The sequence below is a fragment of the Bombus pascuorum genome, chromosome 5 (assembly GCF_905332965.1).
Source record: "Bombus pascuorum chromosome 5, iyBomPasc1.1, whole genome shotgun sequence".
NCBI lineage: Eukaryota > Metazoa > Arthropoda > Insecta > Hymenoptera > Apidae > Bombus > Bombus pascuorum.
Window position 1 is genome coordinate 2,077,138 of NC_083492.1, and position 15,102 is coordinate 2,092,239.

The 15,102-nt window shown below is 41.8% G+C and overlaps 1 protein-coding gene and 1 long non-coding RNA gene across 5 annotated transcripts in view; one reads left to right on the forward strand and one right to left on the reverse strand.

Moving 5' to 3' along the window:
* LOC132907591 (uncharacterized) overlaps positions 1-9,896 on the reverse strand; it is a 49,433-nt gene extending 39,537 nt beyond the window's left edge. The window contains exon 1 of one of the 3 annotated variants that reach the window (XR_009658218.1): positions 9,191-9,896. This is a non-coding gene — a long non-coding RNA (uncharacterized LOC132907591). Of the gene's footprint in view, positions 1-2,665; positions 2,858-8,982 lie in introns of those variants that run through there. The other 2 variants (XR_009658217.1, XR_009658219.1) reach the window with 2 other exon arrangements.
* The window catches only part of LOC132907563 (uncharacterized), a 62,379-nt gene that overhangs the window by 30,722 nt on the left and 16,555 nt on the right, over positions 1-15,102 (forward strand). The window contains exon 1 of one of the 2 annotated variants that reach the window (XM_060960791.1): positions 11,142-11,474. The exons of the other annotated variant lie outside the window; for it this stretch is intronic. The gene's annotated coding sequence lies outside the window, so the exon portion shown is untranslated. Of the gene's footprint in view, positions 1-11,141; positions 11,475-15,102 lie in introns of those variants that run through there. 2 annotated transcript variants of the gene reach the window in all.

Genomic DNA, 15,102 nt, shown 5'->3' on the forward strand with positions numbered 1-15,102 from the left:
GAATTATTCGCTGTAACTGTCGCGACGAATCCACCGTTCTACAACGCGATATTAATACTCTGTACAACGGAAATTCGCGTTGGACGCGTATTTCTGTTTTCAACTTTGTTAACGAAGCGTTTATAGGAAAATCGTATTTGCAAAGCTTACGTTTTACCGGTTACTCGCGGTTTATCGAGTACCTGGTGCAACGTTTCTAACGAGAATCGTTTGGGCTGGCGTAACAGGTTGCACCGAACTGCATGGAAAAATTGTCAGTTTTGCCGTTAAACGGAGAACGCGTAACGCGGAGAGACGCGGGAGTGGCGAGCGTGTGGGTGCCAGTATTTTCGTTCTAACCTAATTCAGTAGTTCTAAGGTTACACGGTGGCTTCCTAAATATAAAATCTAGCACGAGCTGTAAAATACTCGATATGTATCTCGCGCTTCTCTTTCCTTTTTTCTTTTCCTCTATACGAGACGACGCGCGTCTATCGTTTCGCTATCGTTCCGACCGACGTCAGTCGCGACGCAGCGTTTTTCCGCGCGTTACGGCCGACGCCTTGCACAGGCTACGGGGGAAACGTGATCGTCGATGCTGGCGAATTACGCGCTCGCGTTTCCCAAGAATGGCAATTTCCACGTAAGCCGATCGAGAGACGCGCCAAAACAGATAAATTACCGGTACGACGAATTTGCGGGTAATTGTAAATTAAACGGCGATTTCTGTACGTCGCGCGTTGCAGCTGTAAGGCGCGACTATTGGACGCACGCGTGGAAACGCGCGTGACAAATTTGCGAATCCGATGGCGCGCCAGATAAAGGCGTATCGACGAGAACGCGGATCGCGTTAAGCAGCCGGCGATCGATTCGGACAGCCATATTTTCTGGAATTAGCGGCTATGGCGATGACAACGGAGAGGAAGGGTCGGCTGGATCCGCGGAGATCGCGATCGCGAGAAGCTTCTTTGGAATAGCGGGGAGGGGGGCGATCGAGAGGCACGCGGAATCGAAGGTGGGTACCGAGACCGGAGGTGGGAGAATTTCCACATCGAGAGAGCTGCCAATCGCGATCGGCGGGTTTTACCTGCAGCCGCGATTGCCCATGCAACCAGAGACAGATTGCAACGGTGAAATAACAGCGTTTCTCGCTCCTTCCTTCTCTCCCTTCTTCCTGGCTATCCGCCTATTGACATTTACATTCGGGCATACCAGCCCGGGGAAAAGTTTTACAAACGCGTCTGTGTCTCTTTCTCTCCTTCTCGAATCGTCCAATCAAAGTTCCAGAGAAGTGGCTCGTGCAAGCGACACCGACTGGTATTATATACACGGTGTCCCCTATTCCGAGCCTTCCTTTTTGCCTGGCTTCCTTCAGGCAGATCGTTACTATCGGTGTCTGCTCTGTTATTCGAAAAGATCGCTGCAAGCACCGTTTCTTTGCCCCCGTGGAAACCCGGTTGCGCTAATGCGAATTTTAACGATCGCTCGAAAGTACTTTGACAGAAGCAGCCTTTTTCTTTCCAACGTTCGTACGACGAATAGTTTTAGCCGCTGGCTCGATGCTTGTCGTAAGTAGCAGGCAACGAGGGTCATACTTTGGTAACGACCACGAACCGAGAAATTTTCTTCGTCGAGTACGAGCGTCGAGGATGAGGGAAGCTTGTTCGCGTTACCTTCGAACGTGCTCTTTCGTTCCAGAGGAGATTGGAATTTATTCGCAACGCGGTACGATAAGTTGCAGGTAAATCGCCACTCGAGTGAAAGAATTTAGTTTCAGTCTCGGCGTGGAGCGAACAGCGTCAACCACGAAACTCGGGTGCAATTTCTTGCCACGTTTGATTCGATTCGTAAATTTTGCCAAGTGCGTGCTCGAGTAGTACAAACATCGACGTACGAGCGCACGATCCCTTGAACAGCGTACACGAGATGAGTATTAGGTTGTCCGAAAAGTTTCTTTCGTTTCATAAGGCGACAATGGCCGGACAACAATTTCTGTTTTATATCATTTTATTGAATTACATTTCCATTTCGTCCCATTTCTATTATTACGTTCGTGCATAATTCAATGAACTAACAAAAAACATTGTGCTGTAAACTATTATCTCCTTACAAAACGAAAGAAACAATTGTTTTCGGACGATCTGATACATAGCGCTTGTAATAATAATAAATAATAGTAGCGGTTGTAATAATATCGTGGCGAGTATTTGATAGTCACAGCGCTGATTGTTTAAGTCTACGGGTACAGCGACGGGAAATCGAGAAATCGTCCTCGACGATATCCGGGACAGAGAGGTTGCTGGAGCTTTGCAAAGAATACGCGTGTTCCTAGGTGGCAAAGTTGTGGCAAATAAATAAGAATCGAGCAGTTCACAGTTGCAACGTAATTGCACTTTTGGAAATTGTCGAAAGCGGTTCGATGCTCGTCTTACGTAATTTCTTCTCTCTTTTTCGCTTCTTTCCGAGTTAACCGATTTGGACCAGCAACGACGATATCGCGGAACGAGGTGGTCCGAAAGGAATTTTTATCAGAAAATCGTACGTCAGGAATACGAAATAGCGGCGCGTGGTCGTTACCGCCGAACATGGACTCGGTTTTACGAGTTTTAATAGAAAACGCCTACGTCGATGACAGACACGTAGATGAATTGCGTCAGTCGTCAGTTCCAAATTAAAAGTAGTATACCTTGAATAGTTTCTCGAAGGGAAATGCCAGGAACAATTTAACGGTATTGGTAGCCCAGAGCTTGGTATTCCTTTCACAGATTTCTACGGAGCGTGGGCGATCCAATTGGCCTAACTGCGTAAGGTGGTCCATCGCTGGCTTACAGCGAACGATCGTTTTCTCTTCTTTCAGCTTCGTAAATGTGGATTTAGAAACATCTTCGTTCGGGTCTTCCGATCATCGCGCTCAAATTCATCCGTGTCGATCACTGTTTTCGTGTATATTCGAAAATCACACGCGACGATCTATGTTTTATCGTCACCCCCTCCCCTTCCCTCTCATCCCCCCCAAATCCCACAACGCATAAAAGTAATACACCGAGGAGTCCTGTTTTGCGGCCAAGTTTCAGGACAAAATACAACACACACAAGAATACACAAAAATCACGCTCCAATGCGACTTAAACCCCAAAAAACAAAAAAATAAACGCAAAAACCGAAAATCCACGACACATATTAAACCATGGCTACGTCGTACCGACGCGTATCGGTACTTTTGCCTAAACACATTATACTCAAATTCATTGTTTATTGTGAATCTCAAAAATGTACAAAAAATCAAATATTGGCTAAATAAACTATTTAAAAAAAAAAATGTTTTATCGTCACAAGGGATATTACGACGAGAAATTCGTAACGCCAGTTTAACGCGCACGTGCCGAAGCGAAAGCTGCGTTCTCGTCTCACGAAAATTCCACGTCCGCTTTTCGTGTCAGAAGGAAGAAATGTTGTTCCGCGTTAACCGTAACTCGACGTCGTGTAGTGCCCTAGATGCGCGTTATACAATTTTTACGCTGCTTGACGATCCTTGTTCGACGACACGTACTTACGTTATAGAGATATCTCGAATCAACAGTCTCCGGTGGAATCTTCTCAAACGTTTTATTTATTCGATGGAATACAAATTCCTTCTAACGTTCGTTTAAGCTACTAACGCGTTTCTAAAAGAATCCAGCAAACGCGCAATCGATGTCTGCTGTCCGATGGTAACGCGTACGTTATGCGATTAACGATAAAACGAAAATTTAGATACAGCTTGGCGACAGCGTTGAAACGCAAGATACGATTCGCAAGAAACTACTTGAAAATTTCAGCGATTCTATGGACCAACGCGCGATGGATATTCGTACGGGGACACGATACGAATAGAGGATAAGAGATATCGCGTTGATAAATATCGGAGCAGCGTTTTATACGTTTCTCGAATCGTTTAGATAATTCTCTCGAGTCGTAACGAGTTAATTGACGTGATTTAGGAGCTAGTCGAGAGTACGAAGCGGCGAGTGGTCACCGATATGGATTTGAATTTGCCGACCACCGACCATCGAGGCGAAATCGATTCGCTATACGCTGTGCAAGTGCATAAACAAGTTTTCGACGTATGCCAGTCCGTAGTTATACCATCGAGGATACGTCCTTCGCGAGTTTGACTCGTGCACTCTTTTCGTCGACGAACCGGTTCAAACGTACTATCTCTCGCCGTATCGCCGGATAATTAATCCACTCGAGCTATAGCGCGATAATATCCGATAACAGAATCTTCGCTTTCTTACGTCTATCTTCTCGCATCTATTTAACAGTTGCGATTATCGCCGATCTAGCTTCTAACGAGCTTTTAATCCTTCGTTCTTAACGGCTAAATAAAATTATCTCGAGCATTGCCGCTCATTTAGGGAACGAAGCTTACGAACAACGGGATAACGACGATCGCCGGTTGTCAGCTTCCGCAACTCCGACTCGTTCGAATCAGCGAGTTTAACGAATAGTTAGTATCGTGGACGAGCGACGTTGGGCGAATTATAAACAAGCGGTTGCGAAAAATGTGCGTGATGGGGCTAAGACGAAAGACGCGAGGCTAAGACAAAAACCGAGGGATTGTCAAGGGACAAAGCGAATCGACGGTCATTGCGAGCTGAGAAGTCGGACAGTGATACACCGAGGAGTCCTGTTTTGCGGCCAAGTTTCAGGACAAAATACAACACACACAAGAATACACAAAAATCACGCTCCAATGCGACTTAAACCCAAAAAACAAAAAAATAAACGCAAAAACCGAAAATCCACGACACATATTAGACCATGGCTACGTCGTACCGACGCGTATCGGTACTTTTGCCTAAACACACTATACTCAAATTCATTGTTTATTGTGAATCTCAAAAATGTACAAAAAATCAAATATTGGCTAAATAAACTATTTAAAAAAAAAAAAAAAAGTCGGACAGTGCGAATTTCGTTGTCGAGAGAGCTGCTAATTAGCTATCTGGGTGTCTTAATTGTAACACCTTATCGCGATAAACAGTTCGCGTTAAACAGCCATCGTTCGCTGTTTAATCTATTTATTGGAAACAAACTAATTGTAGCAAAGATCCTACGATAGAATTATTAACTTTATTTTTCAATTTATCGAGTCGATCGGCGTGTGTACGATGTCCCACTTTTGTAAAATATTATATCGTATTTGCGCGTTTTTTCCGTTTTTTCCTCGACAATGTCATCTGCGCGAGTCGTTCGCGTTGTTAGGCATTCTCCGTTCCGTGAAGTTTATCTTACCTTAATCGGTGGAAAAAGCTTAACAACGTGAAACACGGTGAACGAGCAGCGTGTCAGTCGACGCGTTGATTCACGTTCGCGTAAACGTCGTTCCCGCGATTGTCGTCGATAGAGAAACGTGAAAACGGTGTTACGATGATGCGTTGCTGTCTCGTGCGAGCAAGCCAGTTGGATATCGTGGAGGCGTATATTATATACCGCATAGGTTAAGCCACCCCGCCTACTTGCGCGTCGTGTCCCAATACCTGGCAGCAATATGTCAACAGCTACTTTCCACTCCGCTGGAGTGTCCTGGCACCGAGCTTTATCCGCCACGCTCATGGATCGACATTATGCCGGCTACTCGGCCATGGCGACAGCCCATGAGCATACAACGGCATACAACACGCTTGACAAGCTGCCATTTTAACGCGCCATCGCCGATTTAATACCGCAGATTTAACTAACAATTACGCAGATTTAATAGCCGCGCCAACAGAAAAGGGAAAAATCATTGCCGCCTCCTGCGCGTCCATTTACTTCCTTAACGCGTTGACTACCGTTGTTTTCAACGAAATCTCCTCCAGGCGACGAATGTGGTTTCTTATGCCACCACAATTTTAGAAAAGGATCAAATGGTACCGAAAACTTGGCGTTCGACTCCTTCTGCGAATTTCTGTTGTGAACGCTTTGACGGTTTGCAAAATTGCAACAAGGAAGGATGTAAATATTAGAAGATTCAGAGAATTATCAGCTGCAAAATTATTAGGCTTGTTTAAAAATACAAAAGATCCTCCTAATATCGTCGGCAAACTATGTTTTGCAGATAAAAGACGTGGGACGGACCGATCAAAGACACGGGAGAATTTAAAGAAAAGAACAACTTATCGTCCAAATTGTCACGATCAATCTCAGCTTTGTATAGAATGCTTCAAAGTTTTACATGCCTCCAGAAGAATTCGGATGTCATTTGCTGCACCTACGACCGACTGCGCGCGGTGATAGGGACCAGTCCTCTTAAGTAGGGCCATGATGCATATGAGTTAAATCTAGAGGGTAATGTCTTTTTAGCCTGCGGATCTGATTAGCCATCGTGTCAAGTAATTGAGCAACTAATGAGTTTTGGTGATTGTTATTTCTTGTGATGTATCTAGTACTAAATTTGGATGTTTCTTCTTTCACTGTGGGTATCTTAAGGTCGCGATGTATCGTTTCGTTGGTAACATACCAAGGTACATCTATTAAGGATCTTAGAGTTTTTTATTGGAATCGTTAAGGAATTTCTATGTTGGAATTACTCGCTGTTCCCCATAGTTGGATCCCATAGGTCCAAACAGGTTTTGATATGGCTTTATACAGCATTATTTCACTCTGCGCGCTTAAGTTGGAACGTCTGTCAATGAGCCAGTAGAATTTATCTAAATAGTTGAAAATTTGTTTAGTCCATGAAATTTTACCTGTACTCTTCTCCGTCGTTCTGTAAAATTTGATAACGTGGGTCGTGGATGATCACCGTGGCAGTCGCGACGCGTTAGTTTCAAAGTTTTTAAGCAACTTACGTCGCTTTTGATAGAACGTAATTAAACAATTTCGCAGCAGCTTACCTTAGATTTTGATCTCGTTTCTTTCGAAACGAAACCGAATAATTTCGTATCTAATGTCGGTCCTTTGAGTTCGATCAGGGGCTCGTTTCGGGAGAAAAGTCTTTCCAATTTAACGACGATAGTGTCGCAGATCAAATTCTACTAACTATGCGACAAGTTAAAATTCCAAGCGCTTTATCACGCGTGACCGTCCGGGTAGCATTCTAGCCGTCCTTAGAAATATACGACAAGTACGACCAAAGGGCTTCTCCCACTCCAACGAGTAAAAAATATAAATATTCCCTTCAAAATCATCCAAGTCAGTCTGAATAAATCCGTACTAACCTGAATATTAAAAAGTTTATCTTCGCGAACCGCAAATACTATTTTATTGCATAAATTGAGTGAAAATAAAGAACTCGATCTCCTGTTCGGAAATCGACAAGTTTTTTTTATTTTAGTCAATTGTTGAATTTTTACGCGACGACAGAGTCGTTGGAAGTTTCTGATCGCTAGAAATACGTCTCAGCGGCTATACGAACGAAACATTGACACAAGGGATCGTTTCTTTGCCAAGCAATAAATTCCAACACACGAGTGGAATATCAACATCGTTCTTAATTAAGAAAAAACAATTTTCCATTAATAAATTCTCACGGCATAGTCGGTATTTGAATATCAGAAGCGCGTTACCGTATTCTCCTACGCCTTCTATTCAAAGTCAGTAGGTGGCTGCTGTTTTTGAATATCGAGCTTAAAAAATGTGGTAATAGGTATATTTATAAAATATACTTTGCGTAATATACAAAAAAAGAATTCGTGATCCGATTCTGTCTCACTGATATCGTCAAAAGCGCGTAACGAAAACCGTAAAGGCATGTTCTCACCGGTTGTGCAATCTCTATACAACACGTAGGCAACGTGTTAAACTCGATCGCGATATAACCGATGCGATAGAGGGCGTTTATACGTTTCTTGGTTCCGATGTACCGCGGTACCATCGGTGTAAACATCTTCCGTTAAAATTCCGCGTACAAAAGTTTGCCTTAAACACAAATCCGTGCTATACGTTTATTGTCTTCGAAGCAATAAACACACGGTTATGCGTCGCGAGCAACGTTATAGGCTGCAACATGGCCTTCGATGCAAGCCTTTGTTCTTTCTTTTTATCGAAAGAAAACGTACAATTTGATTCAACGCAAAGTTCACAGACTCTTCGATTCCACAATTTCAATACATAATCATAACGTACTCGTAGCATGTAACGTACCATAGTCGATGACAGTGCGTCAACGAGTACAGTTATGGCGATAGTTCTTACGTTTTTAAATAAAATTGTTGAAAATTGTGGATCCTAATTACCGAAATAAAAGTAGAGGAACACTAAGATTACGCTCAGAATTCATATTAAAATAGTTTTAGATTTATTTCAACACTCTTTTTGTCTCGCCATTTTCCGTACACACTACCAACGGAACAGTTACATTCATCTGTTTTTCGAGATACCGTGCGCACACATACTTCCACACACTTATTTACATACGTGTGTCACTACTACGCGGCCAATCTAGTCTAGCACACAAAATGATACGTATCTCGATAAAAATATTATTAGGTTAATAAATTAGGACAGCGTGGAAGATAGAGCGCGGAACAAGACGTTTCGAATTTACGTTTCCGAGTACAACGCCTCTTGCAACGTTCGTACGCAACGTTCGACAAAGTTCGAGTACGCCACAGGTATTTCACGTTATGGTATTAGGTTTCTTTCGTTTTATTAGGAAATAATAGATGCACAACGTTTTCCGTTTTATATTATTTTATCTATCAAGATAAATATCGCAACGTTCGATAGGTTAGGTTTCAAAAACGACGCGTCTTTCTTTCGCAAACATGTTGTTCACAACAGTATATATACCTTCGTACAAACGTGAAGCCAAGTCTGTGAAATATCGCGGTGTTTATCCCAACGAAACAAAATGGATCGTACGTAATTCGACAAAATAATGTAAAACAACAAACGTTATGCGCCTATTATTTCCTCGTAGAACGAAAGAAACTAACACTTTACTGTCGCGAACCGAAGCGACGCGTTTTACATCTTCCGTCTCGTTTCTGTTTTCGTGGTTTCCAAGCCATCTTAGATATATCTATGTATACGTACGTGTCACAGCGAAAAGAGGAAAAGAGCTCGGATGGCGATTCCTAATTTTACTATTCCATTGACCCGCCATTGTGTCATCGTTGTAGGATTTACGCACTGATCGATCGAATCCAAGTATTCGCGTCGTTTAATATCTTTCGTACGACTACGACAATTTGCTACACGATAAAAGAACGCTTCGTTGCAAAATCCAAGTTTGCGCCAGTACCTTTTTTAGTTACTGTGCTTGATGACTCGAGGGTCGAGAAGGTGACGTTGAAATGCCTTCGCGAGTAGCACCGTGACTTGTGCTAAATTCCGCGTCAGCGTTTGTTACGTCGTTCGATACGACGAAATCGCGAACCAAGAATCGAATTTCCGATACGCGACGGTTATCGAACCTGTTGGTCGTGCGCTGACATATTTGACAGTCGGGACAAACGCGATCCTCTCTGTCGACTAAACGATGCAACGCGCGACGTGCATTCGCGAACACGCGATAGCGGAACGCGTAATAAATCGCGTACGTTTGCGGATGGACGTGGAGGAAAGGAGATGGCGCGTCGCATCGCGTCGTATCGTTCGGTGCCACTGTGTGGGAAACTCGAGATGTCGGACACCGGTGGGGTGTTCGAAGCTCGTTAACCCGCGAGATAGCGCGTTATGTCGGATTACGCGGTTTCTTGGTCGTTACGCGTTCTCGAACAGCGAATCTGGCCGCGGAATGTTCGCTTTCGCCGCGAATATTAATTTTTTTACGAACGTTAATTCCACGAGCAAGTGAAGAAAACACGGAGAGCGATTCTTAAGGCGGATGGAATCGCTTTGGACTTTCGAATCGCTTGTTTCTCGATCGGTTACTTCCGGCGTGCGATCTATTAGGTTATCCGAAATGTTTCTTTCGTTTTGTAAGGAAATAATAGACGCACGATGCTTTTTGTCTTATATTAGTTTCTTGAAGTATGCACGAACGTAATAATAGAAATAGAACGAAATGGATCATATCTAATTCGATGAAACAATATAAAACAGAAATTGTTGTTCGTCTATTATCATCTTATGAAACGAAAGAAACTTTTTGGACAACCTAATATTTTTCCCTTCCTTTTCGCGGATGAACGAGCTAACCTATACGCTGTCCACCGTCCATTTTTCCAAATAACGAGGACTAATATTCGCTACTTGAAAAACAAAGAAGCGTAAAAATTATTCAATTGGTCAATTATATTTTGCAGTAATGATTTTGTTTAACGATTTCAGATATCGTTTATACAAAACATCGAATTAAAAGTATAAAAAGATGTAGGTAAAATTAAATACATTAAAGATGATTAAAAATAAATAATACGACTCGGACGCGAAATTAAAAATTCATAATGCGTTTTAATATTTTTCCACAGCGTTCGATTATGACTTTATTTAGTCACAACTGATAATGTAACTTTTGAATTAATTTTAACACCACCAAATTGCTGTATTTTACTATACACTGTACTTTATAAAAGCAGAAAAAGTATCGCAATTAATTGGCAGCAATTCCAGGTAAACGATAACTGATAATAACAACAAAAAAAAAAAGAAACCGCTTTGGAAAAATCAAAGGGAGATCTCTCCGTTCAGTTGGCTATGCGTTAAGTTACGATTCGTGTTTGTTTTCGAAGGAAGAATATCTGGATTCTTGGCTACGCAGCTGTTGATCATCGAAGAATTCGTTCGAAAAATTAGAAACGCGTGGCGTGCCTTCGCTGCCACTTGTTGCTCGTGTACAGCGAACGAGTATGCGATTCGTTTTAACGTTGGCCGGTGGAATGTTCGAGGAAAATCGCGATACGGTTTATCAGCGCTGCTCAGCGATGGAAATCGAAATATGGGGATAGTTTGAATAATATAGTATCGCGCGATAGTACGGGTTATAAAACGCCGAAGCTTGTAGAAAGATAAAGGAAGAAAAAATAAGATAAGATACGCACGTTACGTAGTAACGCGCGATAGAAAAAAAAAAGTTCTAACGAGCGTGAGTCTTTTTAAAAATTATTATGCAACGTATCGTCCGTTGGGTGTCGAAAGAACGAATTAACATCGACCAACGCGTAAACAGCATCGGAAATCCGTAGTCGGGAAAGTAATATTTATCGTTGGAATTTAAACGTTGCTTGAACAAGGGAACGGATGCTTTTGTACGTACGATTTCCCGGCAACAGCGTTTCCTCCGTATTAATTCGATCATGGTCATCTTTTTACTTAGCCAGAGTTTCAGGAACATTAACTCGAAGATTTACGTTGGCATTTCCTCTTGCGCGCTGGTTGCTGCTTTCTTCGAAACTTTGCTACATTCGACTCGTTACTCGTGCATACGTAACCGCGTCTGTGCTACATTTCTGCCAGTTAAACGGATAATTGCGGTCGGCCGTGTCCAGCTTAAAGGCATATCGTTGCGCTGCAACGTATTTCTTGCGACATTAGTTGCAAGGGTAAACTCGCAGGTATTAGAGCACATGGGGCGAACAGACGAGGTAAGTGAGCAGGTACAGTGGTTTCTCTGACGAGCGCAACTTGCCATTCGTAGCAAAGTGACGCGTTTCGTTGATCGCACCTCTGAAGAATTTAAAGACATCAAATCCAAGTACACGCAAATGCGTGGATGATTAACACTACAACTACCGACAGTTAACGCGAAGCTATTTCTATCAAAGTCGAAATGACTGGTTTTTAAAAAATACGTAATAATAGAATATTTTTATATTTATTGATTTGTTATTTTCTTACAGAAGTTAATGTACCATGTTATGTGGTACATTTTTGGTATTATTAATCCATCTGGGACCATGATCAACCTAAACGAGGGTCGACACATTTATAAAATTGTAGAATTAGTCATTTTCACTGGTGTGGTATTTTTAGCGTTAGCATTAGCGATGTAGCGATCGATCCGGAATTTTCCTGATAAGTGATATCGTCGTATCGAATGATACGCGGTAAAAATTTTAAAAACGTGTGACAAGTTGTACAAAACGGGGAAACTGGTTAATCGGGGTTCGATAAACAGAACGCAGGACCCTTTTACACTTTGACAAGCACCAGGCATTTTGACTGGTATTGGTATAAGCAGCTTTGATGCAAAATTATTTTCAGATCGAATACATAAAAAACGAGATAAAATTCATTGTATTATTCTTTTAGTTATCGTTGCGAAAGTCATTACATCATTGTGGGAATATATAACGTGAAGTAGGAATTTTAAAATAAAATTGTAAAACCAGTCGATTTGGCTGGTGTGGTAGTTCCACTGTTAAAGAGATGGTTGTACACGTCGTTACATGTAACGTGTTCTTCAGTCTCGTCCTCCCGCTCTGTCTGTTTAAACTTGTATCGATGTACAGCTATACAAAATTGTACCAACCGAGGCCAGGTTTTGATATTCGATAGACCGCGTGCGGTTGTTTTAATTTCACACGGTAAATTAACAAAAACGACAATTTTTATTTCCTCGTATTGGGATATTTTAGAAAAGTTCGCCTATCGCAATTCGATCTTAAACAGATAGTTGTACACGTTGTTACATATAATGTGTTCTTCAGTCTCGTCGTCCCGCTCTGTCTGTTTAAACTTGTATCGATGTACAGCTATACAAAATTGTACCAACCGAGGTTAGGTTTTGATATTCGATAGAACACGATCGGTTGTTTTAATTTGTCACAGTAAACTAGTAAAAACGACAATTTTTATTTCCTCGTATTGGGATATTTTAGAAAAGTTCGCCTATCGCAATTCGATCTTAAACAGATGGTTCTACACGTCGTTACACGTAACGTGTTCTTCAGTCTCGTCGTCCCGCTCTGTCTGTTTAAACTTGTATCGATGTACAGCTATACAAAATTGTACCAACCGAGGTTAGGTTTTGATATTCGATAGAACACGCTCGGTTGTTTTAATTTCACACGGTAAATTAGCAAAAAGAATAATTTTTATTTCGTCGTTTCGATTATTTTAGAAAAGTTCGCCTATCGCAATTCGATCTTAAACAGATGGTTCTACACGTCGTTACATGTAACGTGTTCTTCAGTCTCGTCGTCCCGCTCTGTCTGTTTAAACTTGTATCGATGTACAGCTATACAAAATTGTACCAACCGAGGTTAGGTTTTGATATTCGATAGAATACGTTCGGTTGTTTTAATTTCATACGGTAAATTAGCAAAAACGACGATTTTTATTTCCTCGTTTCGGGTATTTTAGAAACGTGTCGTGTCGGGTTCGCCTATCGCAATTCGATCGAGTTCGTATACAAAGAATACCACGAAGGTATATGATGGCGTATTAAGCCAAAGAGAATTCGATTTCCACTTAAACATAATTTATTACAATCGACTTATCTTCCTTTGTTCGATCTTTCCAAGATCACTTTGTTACCTATCGCTAGTGTAGAATCTTTACTACAATTAGTTTATTTACAGTAAATGGATGAAACAGGAAACGATGGTTGTTTAACTTGAACTGATCACAGTAACGTATTATAATTAAGACAACTAGATAGTTAATTAGCAACTCTCGTCACCACAGATCCAACGCTTTCTCGACAACACTAGGCAACACTTTCTCCCTAACTTCTCAACTAACACTGACTATTAATTCCTCTTTGTCCCTTAGCGTCCCTTTGTCTTAGCCCCACCACGTACGTGTTTCGCAATCTCTCGTGGCCAAGTTCACGCAGGTCTTTTCCACGAAACTATTCGATCGAAGGACCGACGATATATCGTTGGACCTGTCGACACTTTGGCTTTCTCGCGACATTCTTTATAGTTTGCCCAATATCTCTCAGACCTTTCGTCCACGATACTACAATAATTTATTATAATCGATTTATCGCTAGCTTGTTCGTTATTACGGAGAAACGTGACTGCTCTTCCTACCGAGAACCGTCTCACCGTTGTTTATTGGGACCCGTTCTTGGCTTACGAGTTGTTTAAAAATGTCTCGATTCTTGGATATCTATTGTTAGCTTATCCGTTATTACACGCCGGGACTGGTTTCCACTCGAGCTCTGTAACGACTCTGTCGTTGCATAATCCAATATATTTCTAAATTTGGAAATTACTCGACGATTCTACGACGCTCGTCATTGATCGGTTTATCGAACCACCTTCGAAATAAGCTTTCATCGACGTTGAAATACATCGAGTTTTTTCTTATTTCGAACGAATTGAACGCGTTGCGTCATAAGGAAGATGGACGTTCGCGTGTTAACGGAAGATGATTTACGAGCATCGTCGATCCCGAGGAAGAAAGGAAGAATTTTCTTATACTTGAAAAATCGGTAATTATCGTCATACGTATCGAGATTTTTCAATTTTCTCATGCTCGTGCAGAAAACGAGAATTTTTCCCTCGAAACGAATTCTCGTTTCGAAGAATATTTTTAAACGAGATGTTTCACAGGCTATTTTCCAAGACGTATCGCAGTCATTCGACGTAGGAGACATAGAAATATTTTTAAACGGCGGAAAACAACTACTCGCGAAACATCGAATAAGATATTATTCCTATTATACCGTGTTATTTCGGTTTTATAAGCGGTAATGGTATAAGGTTTCCAGATATATACGAGTTTTCGGTGCTCTACTATTTTCGATTCGCGTCCGTTTCGTAAACAGCCCGACCTCACATAGGCAAAACGGTGTGTCTCGGACGGTTAGCGTGGCTGATCTGTTGGCAGCACTCAGGATGGTCGATTTTTTGCTCTCATTTATCCGGTTGTTGCACAGCCACCGCGCGACCATGTAATTTTCTGGTCAAGCCAACAAACAGTTACAATGTTCTCTGCTATTTGTAGATTAACTTGTTTGCGCGTAAGGAATTCGAGTAAATACTCGACTTACTTTCGCTTCTTTATACCGTAACGTTAACTTTTATTAATCGAGTGCTCGATTAGCCTGCCAATCGTCGCTTGCATTTTTCACTCTACGATTATTATTATTCTATTATTTCACTCTACGATTACTAACGAGTCGCGGGAATTTCGTATTTTTCCCTGGAAGCCGCGATGGATGGAGATATGCTACGTATATGATCGTAATATCCGATCTTTGCAAAATGTCACATCGTATTCGCGCATTTTCTTCCGACGCGACGATGTTGCATCCAAATC